The sequence below is a fragment of the Cariama cristata genome, unplaced genomic scaffold, assembly GCF_000690535.1.
Source record: "Cariama cristata isolate BGI_N322 unplaced genomic scaffold, ASM69053v1 scaffold13897, whole genome shotgun sequence".
Lineage (NCBI taxonomy): Eukaryota > Metazoa > Chordata > Aves > Cariamiformes > Cariamidae > Cariama > Cariama cristata.
In genome coordinates, this window is record NW_009626189.1 from 77335 (window position 1) to 88076 (window position 10742).

The window sequence follows — 10742 nt, forward strand, 5'->3', positions numbered from 1 at the left end:
AGCCAACAGAAATGATGCATTAAATTCCCCTCTGTCCACACGGCTGACCCTCATCTGTTTTGGATTATGAACTTTTCAGGGCAGACACCCACCACCTTCTTACATTTTATATAAGAGTGCCATGCATATCTATAGAGCTACATAAATTATATGTTCCTTGGAACAATGTCCTGGCTTTGTCTGGGAAGGGCCTTGCTTGCCCATGAGGCGTGAACCAGATGTTATGGAACTCAACGGAAAAATTCCACCATCAACTGAAAATGGGCTTTGGATCAAGAACAAGTAATAACTTCATATTATGTATTACTCTCATGGAATAAATTAGGACAAAAATATATAGAGCAAGTCCACAAGGATCTTTTACATAAGTAGTATGTAACACAACAGCAAACCAATCTATGTTTATTTAAGATTACCTGTCACTGAACTGCAGATCGGAGAGGTCTAGAGAAAAAACTATCAAATTACTAACTTATTTCTTGCTAAATTATTAGCAGTTCCCAGTGGTTTTGAAAAATCCACATTAGACTATGTTAGGTTTTCACCCCTTTGAAGCAGTACTGAAATTTAGAAATATTAGAAGAAAGTATGCTAAAGTCTTCAGATTTTTTCAAGTGACACTACCAAAAACCATTATCTACTTTTCCCTTTAATTCAGGAGCAGAGAAAGGGGTTCTTCACTACTTGATCTTCCCGGTCATGACACAGCAGAAATACTAGCTTAATTTGCCCCTTGTAGCCAAGAACTAGGGCTTATTCTGAAACTCCACCAGCAACTGCTGAACACATGCTTGCTTCTGCTAAAATGCTCAGTGAAATAACGCATTTTGACATTATTAAACTTCAAAAGTTAAAAGTTGATAGGAGCAGTTCACATCCACTAAGAGTGCTTGATTATGAAAATCGAATAAAGTAATACTGCTTGCTTACATGTTTGAAGACCAGTAAAAGCCTACTTAGCATCAAACCCTTGCATTAACTTAACTTTCTTTAAAAGCATGACAGATTTATTAGAGCATACTATATGTAGTGCAACAATCCAGGCTAGGTCCCTGACGTCAAGCCCAGCTCAGAGAGCATATGAGCAACTTCTGTTCCTCCTGAGGGCAAGCTAATAAAGAATTGTCCCCCGTTGACCAGCCACCAAGCAAGACCCAACCGCCACTTACAGAGCCATCTGTAAGAAGTCAGCATTGTCGCCCTCCCTCCAGTACGGGCCTCCTCTCTCCTCCCTCTTGGTCTGCACGTTTTGACATACAGAATCACCTTCTTGAATCTTTGCCTTGTTACTTCTGTCATTTCAGCATTCATATGAAAACTTTTCACCTCACACGCCCCTTCCATCCAACAATAACTTCAGCACATTGAGGGCAGAGTTTGTCAGAAAATGCATAAATAATACCGTGTAAAATAAGTTATCCTCTCAGTTCTTGAGGTGCCTCTTAAATGATGCATGTCCCCTCCCTATTCCACTCAAAAGCCTGCCAATAATGCCCTGAAGAAAGTCTCATTTTCAAAATCATTTTAAAAAATGCATTTACTATAGTTTTGAATTCATATTAAGTTTCTGAAAGTATCTTGCTGCCTTAGTTTGCAATGTGTTTCTAATGCTACAAATCACTGTCTTCCTTACTACACAACCTGAAACACATGAAAAAAGTTTTCATTTTACCTCCAGAAACTCTGCCTTATTCATTTCACATGAGAAAGGAAAAAGCTTAACCCTGATTAAAGGAAATAGCACAGACAGAGATGGTGAGTAAGCTATGAGCAACTGTCCAAAGATTTTTAACAAAGGAGAACTCACAAAGAAGATAGTTTCCATCTGTTTTTATTAACTGTAGTATCATGTGTATGTACTTAGAAACTTCAGTAATCTAAACTGTAGAGTTGATGAGACTGTAAGAAGAATGCCAGTCAAGTGAAGCAGCTTTAACCTATCGCAGCATACACACTGTGCCTATATAATAATTATGCATGTATATGACAATATATTAATGCCAAAACCAGCCACTACATCTATTATCAATATGGATAAGTAGCGTACTCTTATTCGCATGCTGGAAGTTATAAGACGTTTCGCTTCCCTATTAAATTCAAAACAGTATTTTTTGCCATTACACTAATAACTATGTAATTGTAAGGTACATATGTATGGTAAATAATCAAGTATCCAAATACCCACGTCAAATACATAGGCCACTCAGTCCCACACAGAGGAAATATTTTGTTCACAGCTTCAACAATTATGAGCAGATTTATACAAGCGTGAGAAAACACCGTGTTGTAAAATCAATGATGTGTAGAACAAAGTATACATTACTATGGCTTAGCTTTGTTTCAGCAAGTAAAAAAAACCCATGCATTTTGATAAAATCCTAAGGAGGAATTATTGACAGGTTCTCCTCTGTGCATGCTAATATTGGACAGTTAAGCACAAGCACCACATTCAGAAAAGTAACACTCATTGTCAGTCAAGAGGAACATAATCTGAAGACTCCTATAAAATACTTTCTAAAACGTTTTCGCAGTATACATACTCCTCCCCACCAACCGTCATCAAAGCATCTGACAATTACATGCAGGAAAAGCATTCTTTCACATTTAAAGAGAGACCTTTTTGAAGTACCACTTATAAATATGAAGAAAACACGGAAAACACAGCAAACTACTTGTTTAATGGACAGCCAGTCAAAAAGGAGTTTCAAGGCATTTCGGTATACAGCATGAAAATTTACACTGTTTTCTCTATAGTACAGAAAGACAAAACAGCGCATCATTTTTATCAGCATACTGTATCAAGATCTTCATTAACATAACTCAAATAATATTTTACACACTATTGTTGAAAAATGTTGCTTTGCAAATGTAATTTCAAAGTCATTACTCTTGACTATGTTTCTCTTTGTAGTTTAGCTGCTGCAGGACTATTTTTTCCAGTCCTTCCGTGCCTCTGTTTAACCACAAACTTTATTGAATCACTCTGTGGATTGTGCATTTCTTTCTTAAAAGGTTTTTGCATTTCTCAATGTTTTCAATGATATCACAGTAAGTTTCACGTTGGTTTTTCAATAGCAGGATATAGCGTTTATCTATATACATAAAAACCTTAAGACCACTTCACAACATCTTCTGGATGCGCCCCCTGCTATTAAGCAAAATATACTTTCATAATGCATATTTTGACATTTTCAGTTAAAGAATAATTAAGTTGTCGTGCATGAATGACAGTGGCATACACCAAAGAATATATTTCTCATCACATTCCATGCATAGCTGACAGTTAGTAGACTCATTAAATAACAAAAACATATTTAAAAATTTGATCAATACAGTGGAAACTGCACATTAAGTTAAATTAGTTGATCTCATGAATAAGCAATTGGTATAATTTTTCTTCTAGTCAACTGATGTTATAGAATTAAAATATCTTTCTTACCTTCTGAAAAAAGTCTTCCCCACTTTTCCCTTTGCCCTCTGCAGCAGCTATAAAACAAAAGCAGGATCTGGTTACTAAATACATAGGAAAAAATGTACAGGTTTACATATAGAAGTTATCAATGAGTACACGCTACTGAAATTATAACTCCAGACAATTTCTTCTCATGCAATAAACATTTGTCAACAACTGACTAATACCTGGAACAACCTTTTGCAAGTCACTTGCTAAGGATGGAGTCCAAGCAGATGTTTATATTTGCATACTAGAGCTATAATATACTGATACATATTTTAGTTACAAAGTATATATGGTCATGTAAGTCTAACGATTTACTCACACCGTGTACTTTGCCATGTAATTCTACCAATAGAGGATCAAAAGAAAGCTAGGAGAGCACAAGATTTGCTATATCAAGATTAAAGGTTAGAACCAAAACAAGAATAAGCACTACGGTAAGCCAGAATCATGTTTAAAGTATTTTTCCTCTATTCTGGTATTTTTTCATATTGAAGTGAATTATAGAGCTACTGCTATTTGATTTATTGAGACTGAGAAAGCACCACAAAATCTAAACACTTATTAGTGCTGTTAAATATGCCTTTCTCAATTGCTTGTCATCCAGTGACATTTTGCAACATGTACTTTCCACCAGCGAATGTTTATGGGCTACTACGTTCAGAGCAGCTGAAAAACAAAAGCCAACCCTAGATATTTCCACCAGAAATGATGCCATCATACAAGCCAGAGGCATGAGCACATTTGAACATTTGAGAAGGATGTTCAAGAAAGATGACTCAAAGTTAAAAGTGGCACTGAACGCAGCTACTGGTAGGGCTTGGCAACGATGGGCAAAGAACCACTTGTTAAGCAGGGAAAAACTAAGAGATCTTCTGAAAGGTGAAAAATCTTGATTTTGTGAAGAGAAACACCGTCAGAAAACACTCTCCACACAAATCCTATTTGGAGGAAAAGGAACAATGGAGAATGCCACCCTCCTCCTCACGCCCCACACACACCTCTTGCAGCATCAATGGAGGCAGTGCAAGGGGCTAAGCATGGTGCGGGTCCCAGGGCCACAGCTTCAGGGAGGATGAGCAGGGAAAACAGGCTTCGCCAGAGGTACACGTGCCACCACCCTGAAATACTCCCTGCACTCTAGAGCTGTACTGGTCGCACCCGGTCATTTGTATTTACATAGAAGGAAACACTAACAAAAGGAAGAGTAAATAACTAAATAAATGTAGGCTGTAAACAGAGTATAGAGCCTTCAGAGTACTTTTCAAAAACAGCGCTGACAACACCACAATGGCAGAACAAAACATCATTGTAGACCACGGCTTGGAAGCTTACAAGAAGCAATCATGTAACTCAGTCATTTCAAGAGCAAGATGTGGATCAGGGTCTGGATTATCTCCCACATGCATTTAAACCCATAATTGTAAATTCAGCTAATAAAAATGATTGCGCTTAAAATGATACAATTGTTCGCATGTAGCTTATGTTATAGCTTATCTGCGTTGCAACCTAAGACCTAGCAACCAATTCAAAACACAGTAGCTCAAGCTGGTTATGAACAGGATAATTACTTTTTCCCTAGAGAAAGGGATGCCTCCAAACAGAACTCCAGCTACAAAAAAAACTTTTCCTGAATGGTACTGGATTACTGAAGAAACTCATTGTCAATGATTTTTCTGTATTTCTCACGAACAAGACAAACTTCTAGCTCACCCCATCACCCCAGCTTCAAAACTGTTTCCGGTACTTGGTTCTCCCCACTCTTCCAATTATACAAGCAACTCCAAACTACTAAGTTAACTCAGCTAATGCAACCTAAAACCAAATGCAACCAAGCAGACACAAGCTAGAGGCGCAACATGACTTTCTACCCCAGAGGAAGTAATGCCACTACATTTTGAAATAGGCTTCTCAAAATACCAGTAAGAACACTTAAATACTAAGGAGAAAGTGTACACTAGGAAGCTTTATCTAATACAGTTCAGAAGTTCATGTTATTTAACTCAAGTGTAGTCAGAGCACAGGCAGTGAATGAAGCCTGTCAAACAGTCATCTTGCTGCAGAGCAACTCCAGATTCCACAATTCCACAACTCTTGAGAAGAAAACAAAGCCCTCCTCGCCCTCAAAACCCACAAGTGCCTTTAAGAGAAAAGTAAACTGGTGCATGTTTCACCAGAACAAGGTTTTCTGGAAGCAGAGAAAACAACTGGGGAAGACTTCAGTTTTTCAGATTTACAAGCTACAGATACTAGCAGAAAAACACAACTTTCTTTTGACAGCAGCCACTTCATAGACGCATGTTGTTTTACAAGTTTCCCATTAACTTAGAAATAGTTATGAAATGCTTTTGGGAAAAGCAGAGTACCACTACACTATTTCAAGTGAAACATGGGAGCAATATGCTTTTAATCAGAGGGTACAGGAGATAAATTGGAGATGAGAACATGACAGACGTGAGGCTGAAGTTGCAGTTTTGAGAATAGACAGATTTTGTTCCAGCTGCAAATACATGATTTCTAAACTGAATACAAACAAGAGATGGCTTAGATAATAGCAGTGATGCTCTGCAGGGCATTTAAACAGAATGCTGACAAAGCAAATTCCAAGCTTTTTATTGTAGGTTTATTTTTAATCTGAGTCATTCTAGTGACCTGATTTACAGCTTGGCCCCACCAACTGTATGGCACAAGAAGTGGACTCCAACAAGCACGGACAAAGTAAGGAAGAAGGAGGAATAAGAACATCCTAAACTGGGTTCACAGAGAAAAAAATAGTATAGAGAACAGTGAAGTCAGAGCAAACGGCACTTAAGAAACATCTTTAGTTAATAATCAGTGGTTTTAGTTGTTACACCATACTATAAAGATGAGGTCTTTCATTGTAGCTTTTTAGCACGTAAGATATATTTTATGATAACCCATTTGTCAGGTTTCATGATACCTACAAAAGACAGGGCAGCCTCTAAGGTGTTTTTTGGAAAAGACTGAAATTTTAAGGACTCTGTACCTTAAAGCAGTTCTTCACATGATTAAAACCATATTGCAATATATTAGTATTTCATCACTTCGTATCCATGACGCAGCACTATTTAATCCATGAAGAGGTATGCCTCTGATAATTTTTTCATATAAAATAGGTTTTGTTTATTAAGGTGATCTAGTCATTACCATCTCCGTGATGCATTGAATAAAAAAAACCCAACATGCTCAGAATTGCAGCTTAAAGTACTGAGTTACACTTCAGGATGGTATCTTTCACTATTAAAAAAAAGTCTACAAATTTGAAGGTAATCCATGTGAAGCAGTATATTATACTTCCTTTTAGGTTAGCTATTTCCTCCTTTTGCCCTCCCTCCTCTTGTTATAACTCTTTGTACCAATTACATCAGTTTACTCTTATTTACTTGCTTCCTAAAATTTGCTTCCTTATTTCTATGACGAGAAATTACAGTTAAGAAAAATCAATTTTCATCAGTAGTTTATGAATTTTAGGATGTTGCCCACAATTACATGCATTCTAGTCTATGTTTATGTCCAAACTAAGTATCTATAGTTTCCAATATGTATGTGAAACATTTACTATTAATGTGAAATTATCTTGAAGCCTTTCTTCCTCTCAAAAGCAAGCAAAGATAGTTCTAGAGCTTCTGAAGCAGTAAGAGTAGCCAAACACAAGGGGAAACATATTCATTTCTTTCATAATTGAAAGGCTAAACAGATTTTGTTCAAACAAGACAAAACCAGCATCTTTTGCATAGAAATGAGCAAGAGAAGCATTCCAGAGTTCTGAAATTTATGCACAAGTCATTAAAAGTGGAACTGTTCACAGTGTTCACTACAACGAGCTGCAGTTTAGTAAGCCATGGAGGTTTACCTCAAATCAGATAAACTGAGATAAAAACAAGCATTAATTTGTGTTTAGGAAAAAAAGTCTGCTAGGTCACTGCATCCTAAGCTCAACTTCTTTCTAAACAAATCTTGAGAATATTAACCCTGACTCTCAAAATAAACCTCATCTTTGAAATATCATATCAAGAAGCTCCCAAAAATTTACATCTGACGAATGTACCCTGGCAGATTATTTTAGTAATCCTACTAATATTAAATAAAATTTTAATATGAAACGAAGCTTTCTTCAAAAAGCAGTAAATTTCCAAGTTCTCAAACACCCAAGAGAACAAGCCTTTTGTGGGAGGCTAAGAGGGCCAGCAGTGCTGTACATGCGCTGCATGGAAGACACAACATAACCCATTTCATCATTAAATTTGAAATAAGCTTTCAGATTATAACAGACAAAATTCTGCAATTTCTGACTTTGTAAATGAAATTAATGATTTCAAAATACCATACCAGTAACAAACAACACTAAGAAGTGACACTAATGCCTAGCACATAAGTTACCATCACTAATACTGATCTAGGAAATATTATGTCAACAAGTGCAGTCCAGTTATTTAATGGCTTGCTAAATTCCACTTCAAATAATGATTAAAACACACTTTTAGAGCTTTCTTCCTACGGGTGCAGGTCACTAGAGCCCCACTATTCTCAGTTGCCGTGATAATGTTTTTGAAAGACAAGTCTAAGTAGTTACTTGGGGAAGACAGACAGACTTCTCTTTTATAAGAACGTTTTCAGACACCAAAAGAAAAAGCCTTTGCCGCTCCCTTCCACTTCGTGCTGTTCTCCTCTGTTTGACAGCACCGCTTTCTGTGCGGCCACAGTGGGGACCAGGTCTAGCTTTGTACTTGGTAGAAAAAGCAGTATTTACTGGAATCGCCCCCCGGTCTTACTTAGGTAGGAAGGGCAAAGGGAAGGAGATCTTTGGGGCTCATTTAGTTGGCAGCTCCGGCATATGCCAGCTGAAGGCGTTCGGGCAACCACAGCCTCAAGAAGTAGCAGCCGACACCACTATATTTTGTAAGCCTTCTCCAGAACCACAGGCTCCTCCACGAGCAGGACCACACACCACAAATACAACCTGAGTAGAAGAACAGTTAACTTTCTAACAGCATATTTTACTGCAAAAGTGCTACCAAATCCATGAAAGCACTCCTTGAACTTAACTAAATGTGCACAATGACAACTGTTTAACAGTGTCTCTAAGGAGAAGCATCAGTGCTTTGACAAGATTTCCAGGTGAGTTCTGGAAAGCCAGGCCTGGTCACCCTCCCTCAGAGGCCACTCCACCCTTCTGCCAACGCTCCCTGCCCCCAAAGCAGACTTGAGAGAAGCCACAAACCAAATGGTAATTAATACAGCATACTGACTTCTGACTGACAAATTGATTCATTTCTGCCAACCTCTGCTACTCAGGAAATACTGTTTTCTTAGAAAGAATATTGAATAATCACTTATCTGACCTTCATAAAAAAAAACAGGATTATTTTTACACTAAATGGTAACATTGGTTTCAGAAATACAGACGAAAAGGCTATGTAAATGTGCATAATAAGCATTTTATATTTTAAGCAGTACTCTGTTTATTATAATTTCTTCCATACCGTGAAATATTTTATATTAGGTTTTTGCTTTTCAAGATATATTGGATTGCCGAGGTTCCATCCAATACAAATATAACACGGTTGAAACAGGTGTTAACTATTATGGTACCCATGAAGTACACCGCCTGCCTACTTATTCACCAAATCATAAAAAATCTTGATTGTAATTTCTTCTAAGTTCACGCAGAAAAATGAATTTGAACTTTTACTTCAAATGTTACTTTAATCATGAAAAAAATTGTTACGATACAGGCCATATTTTACAGGAACTGAACCCAAGATATACTGATTAAGTCAAGTCTTGTTTAAATGAATTGTTGGAACTTTGTGTTGATCTTGCCCATCAGCTTTGTGTCCCACTTTCTAAACTCTTGAAATTGTTATCGAAAATAATGTAACAGATGTTTGTGAATTTGCCTTTATATTGATTAGTATCAAAACTCCTTCCTCTATCTGCATTGAAGTACTACAGTCATAAGAGAATATAAAAGAATATTCTGCTCTTCTGGTTTCAGCTACGATGAAACAAAATCATCCCTTGCATCAAAATACTCTTTAAGAGGAGAGATAAATAGATATTATTTTAATTTTAGCAAGACAAGTCAACTTAACAGGATTTCAAGAAACTACAGAATAATATACCTGAAAGTAAGTAATCAATTATCCTTTACCTTTCCTATCCACTGAATGAGAATTCATAACACATGTTCAGATTGTCCTCACGTTAATTAGATTTGATTTTTTCTGAAACTGCCATAGAAACACGCTAGCTATGTAGCCAGCTAGGGAATTTTTTCGTGGTGTTTTTGGGGTTTTTTTGTTTGTTTTTTGGTTGGTTTGTTTTTTAAATGAAATGGACAGTTATTCATATTGAAAGCCTGAGCTATTTCTCAGAACTTACCAAGCTGGTTATCATACATAAAAAAGCCCCAACCAAAAACTTTTTTCATTGAACCAGAAACCACCTGACAAAAAGATTATGTTTTCCTGTGCACCAAGTCAGATACTAACCCACACATATTCTGAAAGCTTGCTTGTATCAAGCCAAGATAAAGAATTCCACCCCAACGGCCACAGAGTTTAGCTAAATTGCTGAAAATACGCCTTTAGGAACAAAGAGATAGAGCACACATTGTTAAAAGAAAAAACCTGACCTTAAACTGAATTTGTTGAAATCCAAACAAAACAATTTTCCATTTTTCTTGTAATTACAAAGCTAATCTCACTTCCAGGTTTCAGCTTAGAAACTAAGAAGTCAGATAGACAACTCAGCTAAAATGAAAGGGTCTGGCAAGAAAAGTAACAAGGCCTAAACAAGAAATCTGCGTAACAATCTTCAATACTGTTTTTCAATTGGCTTTTCAATAAGATGATGTATTCATAGAATCATAGAATAATTTGGGTTGGAAGGGACCTTAAAGACCACCCAGTTCCAACCCTCTTGCAAAAAAAAGGCAGGGACACCTTCCACCAGACCAGGTTGCTCAAAGCCCCATCCAACCTGGCCTTGAACACTTCCAGGTATGGGGCATCCACAGCTTCTCTGGGCAACCTGTGCCAATGCCTCGCCACCCCCACAGGGAAGAATTTCTTCCTAATATCTAATCTGAATCTTCCCTCTTCCAGTTTAAGCCATTGCCCCTTGTCCGACCACAATAGGTCCTTGTACAAAGTCCCTTCCCAGCTTTCTTTTAGGCCCCTGTAGGTTCTGGAAGGCTGCTAGAAGGTCTCCCTGGAGAGAGAGACCTCTCTCCTTCCCCAGGCTGAACAACCCCAACTCT

At 37.4% G+C, this 10742-nt stretch overlaps 1 protein-coding gene across 1 annotated transcript in view; it reads right to left on the reverse strand.

Annotated features, from left to right (window-relative positions):
- Positions 1-3482, reverse strand: part of BICC1 (BicC family RNA binding protein 1) — a 73611-nt gene extending 70129 nt beyond the window's left edge. The window contains exon 1 of the mRNA XM_009703925.1: positions 3440-3482. The gene's annotated coding sequence lies outside the window, so the exon portion shown is untranslated. The remainder of the gene's footprint in view (positions 1-3439) is intronic.
- Positions 3483-10742: the final 7260 nt, after the last annotated feature.